Here is a 21,384-nt window from a genome sequence, read left to right as displayed (position 1 = left end):
GCTTTTTATTAAAAATTAATATATTAATTGAAATAAAATTAATTACTTGAAATATTTTGGGTATTTCAGGGCATTGCCTAGTTACCTTGTTCTTAAATAAAAAGGAATTTACATTTACAAACTAGTTTCCCTAGAAATGACTTCGAGGAATAAAAATACTTTAAAATGATAATAACATATTGGGAGAGTTATTATAGAAACTTGTTGAAGTAAGTAAAACCTCCAGTATTATGAAACAAAAAGTTTCCAGTAGAGAAAAGGATGGGAGTTCCCCTATACTAAGTTTTTATATAAAACATTGTACTATTATTTTCTCATTATTTTATTTTATCTGCAAAAAAAAAAAAAGGAAAAGAAAAAAATATGAAATGAACAACTGCTCTAGAGTTACAGATGGGGAAGGAGAGGTTCAATATACAGTCAGTGGAAAAGTGAGACATTTCTATCTCAGAAGGCCTTGCTCTTTGTATAAACAACTGGAGTTTAGCTTATTATATATTTTAAGCAGTAAATAATATGTTCATGCACAATGTGAGTGTGAATAAGCTCCTCAGCACTATCTGAATTACATGGGTGAAGCCCCAGAGTTCACCAGGTCATTTTGTTTACAGGGATATTAGCTTGATTGTGAGAGTATACATGCAGGAATCACATGTTACAATAGTCACTAGTTTCCAGTGAGGCACTTTGTCAAGGCATATTTCATTTCTCTTTCAACCATGGAGACTGAAGCTATGAAAAGGGGCTGAAATTTTTTGAATTAAGTAGATAATTTAAAATGCATGTGAAAGATAAATATTATTATATATCCAGGATGTTTGTACAGTCTTATGTATATCTAAGACTCCCTAATCACCTTCAGAAATTCTACAATAATCTATATTTAGATAAGCCTGTGATACCAAATACCAGCTATAATGTTTATTTTAATGATTGATTCTTCCTAAGGAGAAAATGACTAAAAGTGTACTACTGTCACATTCAAGATTTTTCACTGACAGCTCTTCCCTCTTGCTGACTTGATTTCTTTACCCTCTTTACCCCTAATTGTTACCTACCTCTTGCTTATGGAAGTTGCACTAAAATAAATTTTGAAGTCTCAGATACGTTAAAAATGTTAAAATAAAATAATAAAGTATAAAATTACCAGAAGAAAATAAGTTTTCTTATTCATTCTCATCTACTTTTTAAAAATAAAAACTGAATAGAGAATGCATCTAAGTATATTTCAAAATTCAGAAAATAGAAAAGAAAGAAGACTGATAAATCAAGTGCACAAAAATATAAATGATCTTCTTTGCCTGAAACACTCTAAACAAAGAAAGGATTAAGAAGACAATTTGAGAAAATTTTGGGAATTCATGTCAAGTGCCAAAATTTACTTTTTGGAATTAAAGGTTCCTACAAATCAGTAAGAAATAGACTAATGATCCAATCAAAAAATGGAAAAAGATACAAATTGACATCACCCAGGAAAAAAAGTGACTCAGTAAATAAATATGCTCAAAATCACTCAAGATAAGAGGTATAAAATTTAAAACTGCCAGATCATGTTTCACCCCGAGCAATAAAATAATTGGATGACACTGTGATGGAGAGTGTGTAGGGAACAGTCCTCATATGTGCTGCTGGGTAGGAAATTGGTGCCAGCTTGGTGAACAGCAATTTGGGGAATGTGTACTAAAATTTTAAGTGTGTATGTTTGTTGACCCAGCAGTTACATCCATAGGTCTTTTTTTAATACATGTATAATTGCATACATTCAAATGATGTATATTCACTGCAGTTTTGTTTATAACAGCAAAAATTGGAATTTTTAGTTCATTATATAACTAGTTAAATAGCTTATGATGCACACACAAAACAGAATATTGTACAGCCATTCAAAAGAAAGACACATATATAGTGACTCATATGTAAGGATCTCCAAGGGAAAAAAATCAAGGACCAAGTAATGTGTATAATATATATCATGGACACATAATACCAATTAAGGAAAAAAAGCTGGATCTGCTGAGAAGCACACATATAACTTTTCTTAAATCATCCTTGTTAATATGAACTTTGTAGGTATTGTTATATAACTTAAAAGAATCTTACATACTTTGAGGATTTACAGTATTGACTTTAGATTTTCTTATTAACCTTTAATTGCCTTAAAAGCAGTGAAAGTCTAAACATATTATTCATTTTTATGATACATGTTCCCATCTCTTTAAAAAATGTATTGTGTAACAAAATAATTTGAGAATTAAAATATGTAGAATTCAATTTTGTATTGGATTCTTGTGGGAGAGAGGGGTTTGGAGGTAAGCTTCAGGATAACAACAGACAAATGGCACAACATGAACTGGAAAGTAGTAACTTGAACATATTTTAGCTTTGGTCGAGAGAATATGTCCCTTTCTATACATTCTTTAATTTCAACTTACTTTTGGAATATTCAAAATAACTTTAATATTTGCTTTCCTTAAATTAAAACAGTACAGCAAATGTTATATAATAAACATGATTCTGGCTGAAGAACATTTGCAATTCACAGTCACTTTGGCTAAGAAATTGTACACAAATGGTTATGTTGAAGAACTTATACTTAGAGCATTAATGTATAATGCATTCAGTGCCAAATCCAAATTTCAGGATACCAAATGGTTGTCTTGTTTAAACTTTCCCTTGGTTATGACATTTGCTCTATGACCATCACATTTAATTAGCAAGTTTATTTTATCAGTGTGAACTTATACATCCTTACTATCTAAAAGATACATTTTCACATACATAAACATCAGTTAGAAATCAAAGTCAGATTATGGTAAGTCACTTGAAAAAAGAAAGGAAACTAAAGGAAATAGGTGACAGTGCTCTATGCCCATAATCACTTTTTAAAACAGTCTGAAAGCATCATTGATACACTATCATTCAACAGTATTATTAAAGATTAGAGTAGAAAAAAGAGTCTTAGACTGTACATCTTAGTAAGGAATTCTTTCCATTCAAGTAAAAGGTGTTTACAGTAAGACTATGAAATGAAATAAACAGCACTCCAGGATGGTCAATAGACATTTACTTAAGGACCAAGTAAATCACTCAAATACATTCCTTATCTCCAAGTTTTACCCAGAATTTGGAGATTTATATTTGAAAAAACATTTCAAGATCTACTGAGCATTCTTGGTCACTGAGTTATAACATATTCTTAACCACTGAACCTATGCAATAACTAATGATAAAACATAAATCAAGAGTATGTATTTATTGGATCAAAGACATTTCAAGTTTACTTTAATTTGTTAAGGAAATATAAATGAAATAGAGCTATAAATTTAAAAACTGTTAGTGTGTTTTGGCTTTAAACATGTAAATATCTGAATTTGATAATATTTGATAGTACTGTCTACCCTCTAATATTTATTTAGTTCATAACTCCTAGAATAAACATGTCTTGAATATCCTAAATAATTTTGAAGTGCATGAATTATATAATTTTCAGAAATAACATGCCAATATACAAAGCATTCTATAGTACTGGCAAACATACTCATAAATTTCTCCAAAAGTAGGATAAAAAGCATTCTGATTGTGATTTAAAGATGCTTTCTACAGCATTCTTTAGTTCCTTTCCCAAAATTGTTGGGACCGTCATATGTTTTCCAATATTAGAATAAACTCAATGTAATTATTGGATGTGATGCCTTTCAGTATAATGTCTTCCAATGTGGAACTTCAACTCAAGACTTAAAGAAGGGCATGTAAGAGCCTCATGGAAAACAGTTTGATTACACCAAGACAAAGCAATCAGATTTGAAGGCTTTCATACTATTATAACAGTCAGACTACCAAAGTTATCAACAGGTGTTCCAAGGCATCCTCTGAGGCTTTCTGCTATCAAGGTTTTTAAAAAACCAAAGGGATAATTATTTTTAATTTTTAAAACAGTAATAGGTATTTCCTCAAAACATTTGAATGCCACAAGTATTTCATTACTATAACTGAATTAAGAGACAAAACTCATTCAAAGGTACACTTGTAATGGGTACATTTTGTTGTATATAAATTTACTCTAGAAGTTGAATTCAAAAATTTACAGAGACTATAGAAGCAATGTCAATAAGAATCTAAGGCTCCTCATATTTGGTGGCCAGGGTCATCCAGTCCTCCCAGATTCAGCTGTGAAGAGTATTAGAAATATGTCTTCGCCAAGCTAACCCATATTTACCAAATTTGTGTGGTCATAAAAAGGTCTGTGTAATTCGTAAACACACAGATTTCAGGGATCAACTAATGCTAACCAAATCTGCATGTTTAACAATATTTACCACATGATTCCTAGAATTTGTGCAGTTGAGAAACAGGGATTTTGTTTCCTCAGTCTCTATTAACAATCATTTTTTTTACTCAGTTTTTCAAGTGAAATTCTTCCAGCTCAAATTTCTGTTAGTCTTTGAGTTGTACATAGTTTTATGGACCTATGCTTTCTAGAATTCCAGACATTACAGTATTAAGATGATTCCTAATCAGGAACTCAAAAAAGAATAAATACAAGAAAAGATTAAAGATCTCCTACTTTGGCTCATTATATCAGGTAATGGAGTGAAAGAAAAGAAAGATATAGCATTGGCACTTCCAATGTCACCTTCCTAGTATAACACCCAAAATGCTATGTACTTTGCTCAAAAACAAAGAAAAAGATTCAAGCATTTTGAAAATGATTTAATATCTTTGAAACAAAACATGAACAAACACCAAACAATTCTGTATAATTTCACTACTCACTGGGAAAAGCACATTTACTAAGTTAAAAAAGGAACTTCAGGATGCCAAGCAGCTACTGATTTTGAGTCCAAAGGAATGCATTATAATACCCACTTGTTCTGGTTATAAACATTTATTGATGTTAAATGTACAGTGAGTATAGCTCTCATTGAATAATGTGGCTTCACTAAAATTAACTATTTTGGTTACCTTTACAAATTTCAATCACTGAATCATTTCAATTACGGTTACAGAAAGTTGTCCAGAGTTCAGACACTGATAAACACCTTAAATTTCTAATACCCAGAATAGGAATGACCAGAGAAGCAGCCTCCTGGCTTATTATTAGCAAGGCTTATTTTACATTTTACTAAAATAGAGGTCCTTAAAGAAGACACATAAGAATCACTTGGTATTATCAAAAACAGACTCCCGGACTCTGCCCAAGAAATAATGGATCCAAATCTTAAAGGCAGTGGCCCAAGAATCTGTATTTCAACTAGATTCCTAGGCAATTAACATGATGAAACAGTTTGGGGAAATCTCTTTATATTTTAAGAACTCTAAAGCTGATCAAGATAGAATTCTTCCACTACCAATGAAGTCATGGCCCGAAAGCACAGATGTATGTAAGTGAATGTTACGTTGATGGTCTATAAAAGCATTTCTTCCAAAGTAAACAAATAATAAGAGAGTCACTAGAAAACCTTCCTCAGAACCATCTGACATTGATTTTTGTCTACTCCTTTGTGGATACTTTCTAAGGCCACAAACTGAAAGAAAGCAATTTTTCATTAAATGACACAATTGCTGAAGCATAGTCACTCACTTGCTTTATGCTGTTTTGTTGAGATTTTATATTCTTTATTTGTTCATACATAACATTCTGTTTCCTGCCTACTACTCTCTTTCTCCTCTCTTCCTGACCCCTGACTTTCCATCTACTCTATACACTTTCCTCATTCATGCATTTCTTAATCCAGATGGATTATGATCACTTTATCTTCAGGTGAATAGTTTATCAAGATTTTACAGCATGTACTTTAAATATTTTAGAGGACAAGATCTGACATAAAACTAATTCCATTTAATAGCAAGCCATATTATAACAGCATTTACTTCTGCTTGTTTTAAAATGATCTTTGTCCAGTACACAAATCCTACGATAATCAGCCATAAAAACGATTAGATAGCAGACAAAATTATGGATCAGCTTTTCCCCACATGGTTGGAAATGTACTTTTTCGAGGCACATGTGTTAACTAAAACAAAAGACTCAGAATACAAACACATTGGTATACAAATCTATATATCAAACTTACCAAGGGAAACATAAACATTTCATTCATTTCATTTATTCAATTTTTTCTCACCTTTTTAAAAAAGTCCTTTTGAGAATGGCTGATAAAGAAGAGTAACCAGCACCGGTTTACACAGAAATTGATGCTCTGTAAAGCCATTTACTAAAGAGCAACCTGACTGCCTGAAAGAGTCAATACATTTTGTAAAGAGAGGTTTCTAGGAAGCACAGAGAGGGTCTAGCAGAATATTTATGTGGTGCCATTTTAAAATAGGCTAAATAATTTATTAACATGGCTCCTTTTCTTTCACAACATTTTGAAAACAGAATGCTTCTAAAATTGAATAATCATTTAGCAAGGTGAATCCTTGAAAGATAACAGAAAAAATTCCAAGAGATGCAATTAAAATTATGACAAAGCACTAATTAATAATTGAGCACATGTTCCAATATGAATGCTTTTATGTATCTAACATACAATCCTGAAGAAATTTACATTTTGAAGCTGTCATTGCTTAGATGTCATTTTATAAAATTATTGACTTCTATTATTATGTTCATTTTATTTATTTTTAAATCTTAGGTGATGAATTTCAGTTCCATGTTTACACATATGTTATTAAAATTATAAAATTACTTTCCCATCCACAATAGTTTTAGTTTCCAGTTTTAATTTTAATATTTTAAAAGTTCCTCTTAAGTCTCAGAAAATACATATGTACATTATAAAGTAGCAGGTATATATGTGTGTACATATAATAGATATATAGACAAATGTAAGTAGATAAAGTAATTATACTTGTATGTGTATATACATAGTAGGCATGTAAATATGTAGGGATGTGGTATATGTGTATGTGTGCGCGCGTGTGTGTATTTTGATAGGGACTTTTGTTTTGACTCTTATCCTACTATAATGTTTAGTCTTCAATGAGTAGATAATGAGTGATTTATGTTCCAAAATTTAGCATTAAACTTTAACTGTAAAATCTTCATATAGTCTTGAAAATAAACTATTCAAATTCAGCAAAGTGTTCATGTTTCATTTACATTCAAATATAAACTTTTCTTCTGAAACTTATGCCACAAGCTTTACCATTTTGGGGATGAATTTTTGCATTTTTATACTCTATATTGAAAATTTACTAGTGCTTAACAGCCCTAATGAATTTTACTCTTTAATAATTAAAACAGATACCTCTCTGTCATATATTTTTATTCAATTTTTAAATTTTATATATTTTCCTTTAGCTCTAGTTTAAAATAGTGTGAATGATGTTCCTCAAAAATATTCTATAATCCAGATCCACTATAATCCAACTTCCACAACCTGAATGTATTTTCAATTTACTGTACAGTAATGAGTATCTACCTGTTATATAATCTAAGTTAAAATACATCATAAAAGGACTTTCCTTTTTCCTAACCTCAAGGTAGTCTACCATGAATATGCATCTTTCAAACTGTCCTTCATATGTTATTTTTCACACGACATTATAAACAGACCAAAAGACTGCAAAATTCTCATTCAGGTAAAATAGTTTTAAAAAAATTTATGCATATAATGGTAATATGGCATGAAATAAAATGATACAAAACTAATAAATGCAATTCATTTATTAAAAAAAAACACATGATCTCAGGTATTGCTCTAGAAAACAAGAATAACAAATAAGACAGGTATGATCCATGTTCGGATGGGAAAAGTCTATCAAATAAATAAGAATATGACATTATTTACATAATCATCTAACACTCTTATCCACATTCCATCTTAAGATAGAGGTATTTTAAATTAGTAAACATTCACAGAATTTACCTGGAATGAAATAGCTGTAAAGAGATTACCAAGTATATACTAAGTATACTAAGTGTATACTAAGATTTTTACTAAGTAGTATATTTAGATATTACTAAGATAACTTCTAGCTTTATCTTTTTTTTGGTCAGTGATTCCGCATGATCTCAAATTTCTGCCGATAGCACCTGGAGATCAGGCTAATGATAAATATTAACACCTCCTGCCATTAGAGGATACTGTCTTTCCTAAGTACCAAGAAACATTATAAATCTCTCTAAACAATTGCTCTCATACTGCCTTGTTTCCCCCCTTATTCTCACTCGGTTCCTAATCCTCCCAAAGTCTTTCTTTCATGTTAATAAACTTCCAGGTTCCTCAATATTGTAAAACTACTGGCAAACAGAAACCATGGGAGAATACCATTGACTGCCTACTCTGTCTAAACCTGAAATGCAGAAGACTTAGGGAAATTTAACTGTCCAGACTAGATCAGGGGTGACACAAAGTTTGGCATGTTGCTCACAAATTCCAGAGTGCTCCAAGTCATAACCAGTCCCTTTCCCTAAGGCCATCTTCAGAAGCCACACTGGAATGGGAATACTTCTATGATTTCAAGCTTAACTGTCCTTAATGATACTCCACCATTCTTCTGTTTCTCAAATAAGCTTTCTCATTCAACTACTATGAAATCCAAAATGCAATGGGAAAACATTACATGGCTTCAGACAGGAGAGTAATATAATCAAATCTGCATTTTAGAAAACTCTCTAAATGCATGTAAAGGGATACATTGGATAGTATGAAGACTAAAGGCTACTGTGATGATTCAAGCCAAGGATGTTTGCTTGCATCTAGATAGCTGCGCATGAAGAAAAGAGCCAGCTCTAAAGTAGAACACGAAGTCCTTGCTGTGACCTAAAAGCTAAAGCTATTATGGCTAAAGAACTTTTTTCCTTGCCCTGAAGAATGTTACCTTGTAGCAGAGCATTACAGAAGACAAAAAAGTAAAATGTCTACCTTAGAAACTGAATAGTGGGCTGAACAAAGAAAAAGTAAATAAGGAAAGGGGCATGGATCACAAGGGTGATTTGAGCAACACCTTGAAAGCCGTCAGGGAGGGTGCCACATGCACACCTGTGGCAAATACTGCGGGCAGAGGGACAGCAGGCAACAGAGAACCTAAGCAGGCACTTACCCGGTGTGAGAGAAACAACCGGAGCTCGACGGCTGTGCAGAGTGACTCCACGGGCTGCTGGGCTCTGCTCTGCACGCCTGGTGCTCACTGTCCCCAAGGCCTCGCTCGCTGGCGGGCCACAGTAGGGAAAGTCCGCGCTCGTCAGCCCCGGGCGGCATCACCTTTGACCTCCATCCGGGTACCGGGGCCCCAAGTGCCCACTTCCCGCTTCCGGGGCCTGTCGGGGCCTCGTTGCCTGCCGCCCGAGGACGAGTGTTGAGGTGAGTCTGACCCCGCAGACATGGAGGAACGGGGCTGGCGGGGTTGGACCTGTAGGTTTGGACCCTGGGGTCCAGGCGGGGTCCCTGCGGTGCTGACGGTGCAGACGGTGCGGAAGGACGGAGCGGAGGATGGGAGTAGGAGGCACAGGTTCCGGCGCCTCAGCGCTCGGCCGCGGCCTCGCCTGAGGAGGAAGCGGGTTCAGGTGCGGCCCGAGCTGCTCCTGCTCGAGTGAGGCGTTTTCAAAGGGGAAATGGGGGGCCTGGCCTCATGGACAGTGGTAAGTTTAAGGATTTACCTTAAGATGAGTGGGAGCTATTGCAGCTTTGAGCAGTGAAGTAACGCAATCGATCTAACTTCTGTTAAGTAAGGCTCTTCGGCTGTTCTGTGGAGAATAAACAGTCGGGTATCACTCTTAGAAGTAAAGACAATCTGTTGCAAGAATTGAGCAGCCTGGTGGTGGTTTGGCCCAGAATAGTAGTGGAGAAGGTGGTGAGAAGTGGATTCTCGAGATACAGATATAGGTACAGATTTCTGTAAATGCGAGAGGCAACAGGAAAGAAACGGCCATCTAATTATGAGCCTCATTGTCCTGAAACCCCTCTTCTCTGTCATCTCTACCTGGCAGCAGTTCTCAAGTTAGATTAGTGTTGCGTAACCGTATTCTCTTCTTCTGTGCTTTTGTTGTTTTCCTTATTGGTGATGTTACCCAAACATTTTGGTTTTCTTCTCAGTCACAATATTCAATTCCAAGTCCCCAGGAACCCAGCACAGACCTGAATGGCATAAAGTCAAACAGAGCAGAAACTGTCTGGCTCAGATTACGGCTGTGTTCCTTTCACGTTGGTGTTTTCTGGATTACAGTGCATTCAGTGTCTGGGAAGAGGGTTGAAAAAGCATAGTCAAAATGACTACTGTTTTGAATGGTTTAGTGATTATCATTAATTTGAAAGTCCTGATAATATTAAAGTGAAAATGTGGGATTTTTTTGTATTTATCAAAAGTGGCCATAGCTTTATAAATGACAGAGAAAACATTGTATCAGAGGATTATGCATTATTTGGTGTTATTTGGTTCTTTTCATTCTTCCATCCAAGGTAAAGATTTATGGTCATTTATGATCAACAATGTGTTACAATTGCTTTTTTATATATAGTTTTTGAAGTACAGTCAGTTTACAATGTTGTGTCAATTTCTGGTGTACAGCACAATGCTTCAGTCATACATGAACATACATAAATTTGTTTACATATGCAATTGCTTTTTTTAAATATATTTTTGAATGACTTCATTGTTCCATTTGAAAGAAACTTTTGGTAGTGTAGTGAGTGTCAAGGAAAGGAGGAAGAGAGCTAGGGATTTTATTTAGTAAAACTTTTTGGTTTGAAATTATTATAGATTTGCATACAGTTGTAAGGAATAATTCAGAAATATCTCATGTATTCTTAACCTAGTTTCCCTCAATGGTAACATCTTGAAATAATTATAGTACAGTATCTCAACCAAGGTATTGATATTGATACAGTCAAGATCAGAACATTTCCATAGCCATAGGGATCCCTCATATTGTCCTTTTATAGCTCCGCACAATTCAGTCCCAATCCCCACCTTCTCCTAATTCTCAGCAACTACTCATCTATTCTCCAGTTGTATAATTTTGTCATTTCAACGATGTTACATAAATGGAATCATATAATAAGTTATCTTTTGGTGTTTGTTTATTTCACTCAGCATAATTCTCTGGAGATTTATCCAAGGTGTTAATAGTTTGTTCCTTCTTATTTCTGAGTAATTTTGCCTGGTATAGAAGTTCCTTTAACCTTTCACCAGTTTGACACCTGGGTTGTTTCCAGTGTTGGGCTTTATGAGGAAATGATTTATAACAAGTTTTTGTGTGAACATAAATCTTCATTTCTCTGGGATGCCCAGGAGTGCAGTTTCTGAGTAGTATGGTAGTTGTCATGTTTAGTTTTAGAAAACTGCAAAACTTTTTGGGAGTGGCTTACCGTTTTACATTCCCACTAGCAATGTCTGCGTGATCCAGTTTCTCTGAATCCTTACCAGCATTTGGTGTTGTCACTATTTTTTTTTTCTAATTCAGGCATTCTGGTAAGTACTATCTCATTGTGGTTTTAATTACATTTTTTAAACGATATTGAACATGCATGTGTTTATTTGCCATCTATATGTCTTCATTAATGAAATGTTTCTTATTGGTTTTTTGCCCATTTTTTAATTGGATTAACATTATTTTCTTAATTTTTAAGTTTTGGTATTTCTTTATACATTCCAAATACTTGGTCTTTATTGGATATGTAGTACACAAATATTTCCCCTTGCTTTGCAGCTTTTCTTTCCATTCTCTTAGCAGGATCTTTCACAGAGCAGAAGGTTTTTTTTTAGACATTTTTAATGTATTTTTTTTAAGATAATGTTTATTTTATTTATTTATTTATTTTAAACTTTTTTTTACTGGGAGCAGAAGTTTTTAATATTGATGTACAACTCATCAAATTTTCTTTTTATGAGTGGTACTTTTAGTGCCAAATCTAAGAACAAATTGTCTAGCTCTAGATCCTAAAGGTTTTCTTCTATTCTGTTTTCCTAAAAGTTTTCTATTTAAATATGTGATTTCACGTTGAGTTAATTTTTGTATAAAAGGTGAGAATCTTTTTTTCCCCCCTTTTGTATGTCCAGTTGCTCCGGGACCATTTTGGGGGAACACTGCTACATCCCATTGAATTTCTTTTATCTTCTCCAAACATCAATTGGGCATATTTTTGTGGGTCTATATCTGGTTTCTGTGTTCTAACCCATTGAACTATGTGTTTATTCTCCCACCAATACCACATTGTCTTGATTATTGTACTATATAATGTCTTAAAATTGGTAGACTGTTTCCATTTTCTTCTTTTTTTTTCAAAATTGTTTCAGAAACTGGAAATAGTTCCTTCTATTCAGTTAGTTCCCTTTTTTAATATACATTTTAGAGGAATCTTATCTAATCTATGAAAAAAATCTTGCTTGGATTTTGATGAGAATTACATTAAACCTGTTGCCTATCCATTTAGGGATATTTGACATTTTTACTATGTTGAGTCTTAAATACATGAACATATTATGTCTGTCTGTATATTTAAATCATCTTTGATTTCTTTTATCAGCTTTATGTAGTTTTCAGCATGCAAGTCCAGTACATTTTGTTAGATTTATGTCTAAACATTTCATTTTTGTGTGCAATTTTTTAAAAAATTTTAGTTTCCATATATTTATTGCTAATATGGATTTTAAAATTTTAGCTTCTATCTTTGAACCTTGGTCATCTCACTTATTAGTTCTAGCTATTTTGTAATTCCTTGGATTTTGTATGTAGGCAGTCATGTCACATGCAAACAGGGGCAGTTTGATTTCTTTTTTTTTTTTTTTTTTTTTTTTTGCCTGATTTGTATAACTTATTTCCTTTTCTTGCCTTATACTGGTAGGAAGTTCCAGTGCTATGTTGAATAAAAGTGGTGAAGGTGGGCATACTTGTTCTCAGTCTGTAGGGGAAATAATTTATTCTTTGAGTATTAAATATAATTTTAACGGTATTCTTTTGTAGATGCTCCTTATCATTATTCTTGTTATTCCTATTTTTATCATATGTGGATGTTGAAATTTGTGAAATTTTATGTATCAACTGATAAGATCACATGATTTTTCTTCTTTAAGTTGTTGATATGGTGGATTACACAGATCTTCACATTTTGAACCAGCTTTGCATATCTGGGATAAACCCTACTTGATTATGATTTATAATTCTTTTAAATATTACTGAATTCTGCTTGCTAATAATTTGTTAGGACTTTTGCTTTTGTATTCATGAGGGATGTATGTTTGTATTTTTCTTTTTTGTGTACTGATTGTTTTTTGTCTTATTTTGGTATTTAAGTACTACTAGTTTCATAAAGATTAATTGGAAAATTTTCTATTTTCTTGTATTTTCCAGAAGAGAGAGTTTTGAATTTGTGTTAATTCTTTAAATGTTTGGTAGAATTCTCCAGTGAAATCCTCTGGACCTGGATATTTCTCTTTTTCTGGATTTTCAAAGTTGTGAAATCATTTTCCTTAATAAGTATAGGGCTACTTAAATTATTTATTTCACATTGGACAAGTTGTGATAGTTTGTGTTTTCTAAAGAATTTCTTTCTTGTGTCAAATCCATGTGTGATGTGTGTAAAGTTGTTCACAGTATTTCCTTGTTATTCTTTTGATGTCTGAAGGGTCTGTGGTGGTAGTCTCTGTTTTATTTCTGATATTGGTAATTTGCATCTTTTCTGTTTTTTTTTTTTCCAGTTTTGCTAGAAGTTTGTCAAATTTTATTGATCTTTTCAAAGAACTAGCTCTTCTCTTCATTGATTTTTCTGTATTGTTTTCTGTTTTCAATTGAATTTAAATCTGGTCTAATTTTTACTATGTCCTTCTTTCTGCTTGCTTTTGGTTTATATTGATTTTTCTAGATTCTTGAGAAAAGACCTAGATTATTGATTTGAAATTTCTTCTTTCTAATATATGCACTTAGTGCTGTAAGTTTTACTCTATTCATTGCTTTAGGTATGTCCCACAAATTTGATATGTTGTATTTGCATTTTCATTCAGTTCATTTTTTAAACTTTCCCTTGAGACTTTCTCCTTAGCACCTGGATTATTTAGAATTGTGGCGGGGTTTGGGGGGTTTTGTTTGTTTGTTTGTTTGTTGTTGGGGTTTTTTTTCAGTTTTTTTTGTTTGTTTTAGTCTCTAATGGTTTGGAGGTTTACCTGGTATCTTTTCTGTTACTGATTTCTGGTTTTACTTCAAAGTAGTCAGAGGATACAGTCTTAAAATTTCAGCTTTTTAAAGTTTGTTTTATTGCCCAGAGTATGGCCTATATTGGTCTATATTCTGTGGAACATTAAAAGAATGTATATTCTGCTGCTGTTGGGTAAAGAGTTCTAAAAATTTTAATAGGATCCAGATGGTTGATTTTGTTGAGATTTTCTTTATCCTTGCTGCTTGTCTGTCTAGATATTCTATCAATTGCTGAGAGAATACTGTTGAAGTGTCTAACTATAATTGTGGATTTTTCTGTTTCACCTTTTAGTTTTACCTATTTTTGCTTCACATATTTTACAGCTTCATTGTTTGATATACTTAGAATTGCTGTGTCTTCTTTTTGAATTGGCAGTTTTTAGTATTATATAATGCCCCTCTTTGTCCCTGTTAACTTTATTTTTTCTGAAGTCTATTTAATTTGATAGTCACAGAGCGACTTTTGCTTTCCTTTGATTAATGTTTGTATTATATATATTTTCCATCCTTACACTTTCAACTTGTCTATATTAGTATACATGAATTTCATATAGACAGCATATAATTGGGCCATGATTTTTGGTCCAGTCTGCCAATCTTTGCCTTTTAATTGGTATATTTATATCCACTTATGCCATTTGCATTTAAAATAATTAGTGATATGTTAAGGCTTAAGTCTGCCTTTTTTCCCTATTTGTGTTCTTTTTTCCTTCCTTTGTTTTTGGGTGTATCTTTCCAGTGTTTTTGAATGTATCTTTGTGTAGTTTTTAAAAATTGATTGTATATCTAGGTATTACATTATATATACATATTTATTATCACAGTCAACTTGCATTATCATTTTATAAATTTTTGTGAAGTATAAAAATCATTTCCCTGTGTATCCCTTGTTTTCTCACATTTATAATATAATTGTTTTAAATATTTCTTCCACATGTATTTGTAACCACATTAGACAGTCTTATGATTGCTTTAACCTTCAAACATAAATTAGAAAACTCAGGGGAGAAGGAAAGCTTGTTGCATTTACTCGTATTTTGCTTACCATGCATGTTCTTTCTTCCTACTGTTGTTTCAAGATTCCTTCTTTTATTGTCCCTTTTATGTTTGGAAAACTTTGGTCAGTTTTTTAAGGGAGGTCTTCTGGTGAAAAATTCCCTTAGTTTTTCTTCATTGGATAATGTCTTGATTTTCCTTTTGTTACTGAAGGATATTTTTGCTAGATATAAGATGCTGGTTGACAGTTCCTTCCTGTTTTGCCAATTCTTTCTGATTTCTGTGGTTTCTGATAGAAAATCCTCTATCCTTTAAATTGTTTTTCCCCTAGAAGAACAGTGTCATTTTTCTCTGACTGCTTTCAAGATATTTTCTTTGGTTTTAGCTTTCATCTTAATTATGATGTGTCCTGGTGTTGGTTTCCTTAGGTTTCTCCTATTTGGGATTTGCTTATTTCTTGAATCTGCAGGTTCATGTCTCTTGTCATATTTGTGAAGTTTTCAGCTGTTGGTTCTTCAAGTACTTTTTCAGCATTTCCCTTTCTTCTCTCCTTCCATGACTGTGATGACAAAAATGTTAGATCTTTTATTATTATTTATTACAGGTCCCTGAGGTTGTGGGTTTTTTTCTTAGTCTACTTTTTCTCTGTTCAGACTGGTAATTTTATGGTTCCATTTTCCATGTTACTGATTCTTTTCATTATAATCCAGGTCATCCACTGAGATTTTTATTTTAATTATTATGTTTTTCAGTTCAAAAATTTCCATTTGGTGTTTCTTTGTATCTTTTTTTTTCCTTTACCAAAACTTTCTATTTATTCACTGAGGCTTTCTGTTCTTTTTTTTTTTTCCCTTCCTTTATTTCGAGAATGATCATAAAAACTGCTTAAAAATTTTTGTCAGATAGTTCAACATTTGGCATATTGATTGTCTTTTTCATTAGTTGGAGGTCTTCCTGGTACTTGGATGATCAATGGTTTGTGATTGAAACCTGAATATTTAATTTTATATTATGACTCCTTACATCTTACTTAAATCTTCTGTTTAACTGGCTTTATTTGAGATTGCTCCCTACATTGGGAAAAAGAAGGGTACCTTCTCATTACTACTAGAGGGAGGGAGAAATCTGAGTTTCCCCACTTGGTCTGCATTCACACATGAGAGGGAGGGTTTTCATTTTACTGGGTGAGGGTGGGGCTTCTGGCTCCCCAGGTGTCCACTAATGCTGCAGTAGGGATGACTTCATTTCTGCCAGGTGATGGTGAAAATCCTAACTCCATTAAGCATCCTTTGACACCATTCCAGAGGGGAAGGGGAAGGGCATCTGGTTACTACCCAGTGAAGGTTCAAGTCCAGACTCCCCACGTGATCTCTACTGAGATAATCCCAGTGAGGTTGTAGAGACACTTTAGTACATACTTGTGAGGGTAGAAGTCTGTACTCCCTACTCAGGTTTTGCTAATGTGTGTGGGCTTGTGGGGTCACAGTTTTGTTTTTGGTTTTTTGGTTTTTTGTTTTTACTGTAGTAGAGTGGTTATTGTCTCAAATTATTTTTGTCTTGTTAGGCTGCCACTTTCTAGGGTTGTTTTTCTGTCAACCAAGAATAAATTGCTTATGGCCATGTGATACAGAGGGGCTGTTTATCAATATGTAAAGTTAAATAGGATATTATTCTGACAGGAGAGAAATGTACACTAAAATAGATTGTGGTAAAGATTGAGGCTCAGAAACTTCATTAATCCACAACTGTTATCACCAACTACTTAGATTCCTGGGATAGGAGGAGCATGGAAAGTGCAAAGGAATTAAGAAATCTAAGAAACCTCATCATGTAGCACAAGTCATGTGGGACCAGTCATTTAAACTTTTCCAATGTCTATTTTGTTCAACTGAAAAATGAAGAGATAGGATTGGTTTGATCACTTCTAGCAATGTAATTTTTCAATTCTATTATGTGATTATACATACAAGGAAAAATTAATAATTATTTTCTATTGAGTTCACTGAAATTAAAAGTAATTTATTAATATCAGTTTGGCAAATCATGATGCGATTCAGAAAATATTCAATACTAGCCAATGATAAAATTTGAGGATGCATTTTCAATCAATGTAAACTACAGATTAAATAGAAAATTGCTGAAAAGTGATATAATCTGTTAGAACCAATCAAAACTTGCCTATTCTGTGTGACTGTATCTTTTATCTAAAAAATGCTTTTTTGTCAGTTAATAAACTATTTCCAATCCAATAAATACTGGACGACAAAGAACTAAAAATTCAACTCTGTGGAAGGACAAAGCAGATACTCTTAACATAATAGAAAATGCTCTGCAGTATCATGTTGAGATACGATCCACTTAAATTACAGGCATACCTCATTTTGTTGTACTTCATTTTATTGCACTTTACAGATACTGCAGTTTTTACAAGTTGAAGCTTTGTGGCAGTCCTACGAGGAGCAAGTCTATCAGCGCCATTTTTCCAACAATATTTGCTCACTTCCTGTTTCTGTGTCACATTTTGGTAATTTTCACAACATTTCAAACCCTCCACCAACAAAAAGATTATGACTCACTGAAGGCTCAGATGATGGTTAGTGTTTTTTAGCAATAAAGTTTTTTAAATTAGATATGTACACTTGTTAGGCACAATGCTAATTTACACACTTAATAAACTACAGTGTAGATAAACATAACTTGTATGTGCACTGGAAAACCAGAAAATTTGTGTGACTCACTTTATTGCTATATTCACTTTATTGTGATGATCTGGAACCTGGAACCAAACCCTCAAAATCTCTGAGGCACTCCTATACTTGTAGCCAAGTACTAAGTTTTTATGTAGCCTTAACTTTGTTCTCACTGGAAGTATGAACTCAGACAACTCACATTTTCACTACTTCCTCAATTGTAAATGATGACAGCTCAGCAAGTCTATCTTAGATATCCATTTCAGTTTTAAAGTTTATGATTTTATGGTTTAGATTAACTTATTTGTTATTTAGTTATTTGTGGTAAAATACCAAAGGTTAAACTCTATCACTAAAAGAATGTATTATCCTCCTTTATCAGAGCCATATCCAGTGATATATACCATACAGTTTCACCTTGGTGCCCTGTCTGGTACCTTCACTTTATAGTTCATGGAAGTCCTCTCTGCCAAATAGTTACAACACATATGCACAGTTGCCTCTTTGGACTGATTATCACTTGGAACAGCTCTATTTCCATGATGTTAAACTCAGAATATTTCCCTGCCACTTTCATTTTCCCACCATTCCTTCTCCCTCAGTTCCACTTACTTCACATTTTCCTTACTCATGTTGTTAAATTCCATGATTCTAAGCACTATAAAAAGTCACCTAATTGCTAATTGAATCTCCTGAAAAGTCAAGTAAGTAATTTTAGAGAAGTCCTCAACTTTACCAATCATTTCTTTTATTTATCTACAGTCAAATGTCAATCTGCTGTTAGATAAGTAAACATGGTCACGTTTTTAATAATTAATGGAAAAAATTCTTCTCTTTATTCTGGTCCCACTTAAACTTCCATACCACCAAATTTCTTGGACATATACACTGTCATTCAGTGCTTCATATCTTATACATTATCACTATGTTTTTGCATTAGATATCTGCTCACAACCCTTCCTGGATCTCAAAGGTCAGACACTCAGTGCCTCATAAATGCCAAATCAAATGACACTTTCTCTGTCCTCACTATACCTTTCATTATCAGAGGCCTTTTCATTGTCAACCACCAAGTGCTTTTCAGTTTCAGGATTTTCATTTTCTACCCAACCAATACATTTTCATCCCCAGGGTTCTTTCTTTTTTTCTTATTTTCTTCTTCTTATTATTATTTCTGGGGAATGTTATTAACCAAGAGACTTGAATAACTGTTTCTCTGCTGATCAATGGCAGATTCTTACCTACAACCAGATTTCTCTGAACAATATATTTCAACTGCTTACTTGATCTTCCCATCTGAATGTCCCATAAGCTCTCAAACACAGTGCACTTAAACTGAACTTCCTTTCCCAATTTAGCTATTCTGCTGTAATTCCTTTTTCTGTAATCTCCATCCACATGTTATTACTTTGCTTTTCCCATTCCTCATTGTAAAATACTTCTATAAAACCTTTCAATATACCATCTTAATATTTCAAATCATACTCTATGTTTATTGCCATTCCAAAAAAGCAAAACAAGTAAATGAGAGAAAATGAGCAAGCAACAAAACACTAACCAAAAGTGTCCTTGGAGATCTAAAGACAGTCATAACTGATTGGTGTTAGAGAAACCAGGCAAGAAAAATGGGATTCAAGGAGATACTGTTAAATAGTATAGTGCTGCAGAGAAGAAAAATAAGTTAAATACAATATATTTAGCGCTGATGTTGAGGACTTTAGGCTAATATCACATTTAGAAATGAATGGCAGATTAAGAGGTAAAGGCAGTGAGTGTTGACTATTCTATTTAAGTTATGTGGCTAATGGTCACAGAGTTGAGGAAGTAGAAGGACATGGAAGTAGGAGCACCTACACATGAAGCATCAGCAGCAAACAGTAGGAGAAACCATCTACTAAGATAGGCAAAAAGAAGGCAGACAGATATATCAACAATAATTAATAAGTAATAATAAGTAATAGCTTTTATTTTTAGTGCTTGCTTTGTGTCAAGCCCTGTGCCAGGTGCTTTATGTATACTACCACTTAATAATTTTTTACAAAGAAATCCTCTGTGGTAGGTTTTATTATCTACTAGATCAAAAGTTTCCTAAGTTTCCTAACTGGTGAAATGGAAAATAACACAAAGTTGCTTTTAGCTTCTATTATAAACTTCTTCACATTAGAGGTAACAGTTTATCCGTAATAACATCACATAAAGATTTACAGATCCTGACTTAAAATAATGATACACACAAATGAACTTCAAATGGAAAATGATTTACAAAGAATGCTTTCTAAAATACGAGGTTAGATTTTAGGAACAGAATATTCTAAATGTGATAATATTCTTATATGATATATTTTTAGGATTTTTAAAAAAATTAAGATTAACATTTAAATCAGGGACAGGACTAGGGTGAGGCAGATAAAGGAACTAGTGCAAAATTTAAGGAAGCACTCTTAGGTTCATATAAGTGCATGGTCCGCATTTGGACTGGAAAGTGAATGCTTCCTTAAACTTTTTGCCTTGGGCACTTTGCTTGCCTCCCCCTAGTCCTAGCCCTACCATTTGTCAAATTTAATAATATGGTCTAAAAATCTTACAAAAAGTAATGCAGCATAGAAATTAGAAACTCTTGCTAAGGCCTAATAATGTTATGTGTTTATAGACTCTAAGACCATATTGCTTCATCTTCAAATTGTATACAGTATAAATTTAATTTAAAAATATTAATTAGCCAAGATGAGAATTGTTAAATAAATCAGTATATATTGTATACTCATTAAAGATATATTTAAGTGATTTTAATGATATTGTAAAATTAGCATGTATAATATTAAGCAAAATAGGCTGGCTCTAAACAGAAGTTTTATTATCTGATCCAAATTATATAATATACCTACATTTAGATATATAGGTTTATGTGCATTTTTAAAAAGCCTGAAGAAAATATATCAAAATATAAATATTTAATTTTTGTTTATAATCTTAATGGTTACTTAAACATTGTGTTCTGTATTTTTCGAAATTTCCAACATTTTTTTTAATAATCTTGGGTTAAGAAGGAGAAAATAATTTTAAAAACATGTGTTTAGTGAACACCTACTATGTTCCAAATGTGAAGTATTTGAGAATTAAATACAACATAGTCCCTGTCTTCTTCAAATCCCACTTACTAGCAGAAGAGACAGATCATACACACACACACACACACACACACACACACACACACACACACACACACACAGTTAGTTGTTGTGGTATAATATAGCAGATTCTATACCATAGTGCCAAAAAACTCTATGTGATAGCAAAATATTATGTTCACTCATTAACATAATAATAAATTGCATGTGAAAACCAGTAGGGCTGGGTAGGATTGCTAAACCCAAAACATAGTTCATTCTATTTTCTTCTAAGTCAGTTTTCCCTAAAAGCAACAAGAGGCAGTGTTCACCTCTAGAAAGTGATCAGTTGATGCCTATACTTTGACGTGTGCTTCTCCATGCAGCAATGAATGGCACATGAAAAAGAGGGAGTAAAGGGTTGAACATATAGTTAATAATTGTTGTAAAGTTATCT

Source organism: Camelus ferus, chromosome 1 (assembly GCF_009834535.1).
Source record: "Camelus ferus isolate YT-003-E chromosome 1, BCGSAC_Cfer_1.0, whole genome shotgun sequence".
Taxonomy (NCBI): Eukaryota; Metazoa; Chordata; class Mammalia; order Artiodactyla; family Camelidae; genus Camelus; species Camelus ferus.
This window is presented reverse-complemented; position numbering follows the sequence as displayed.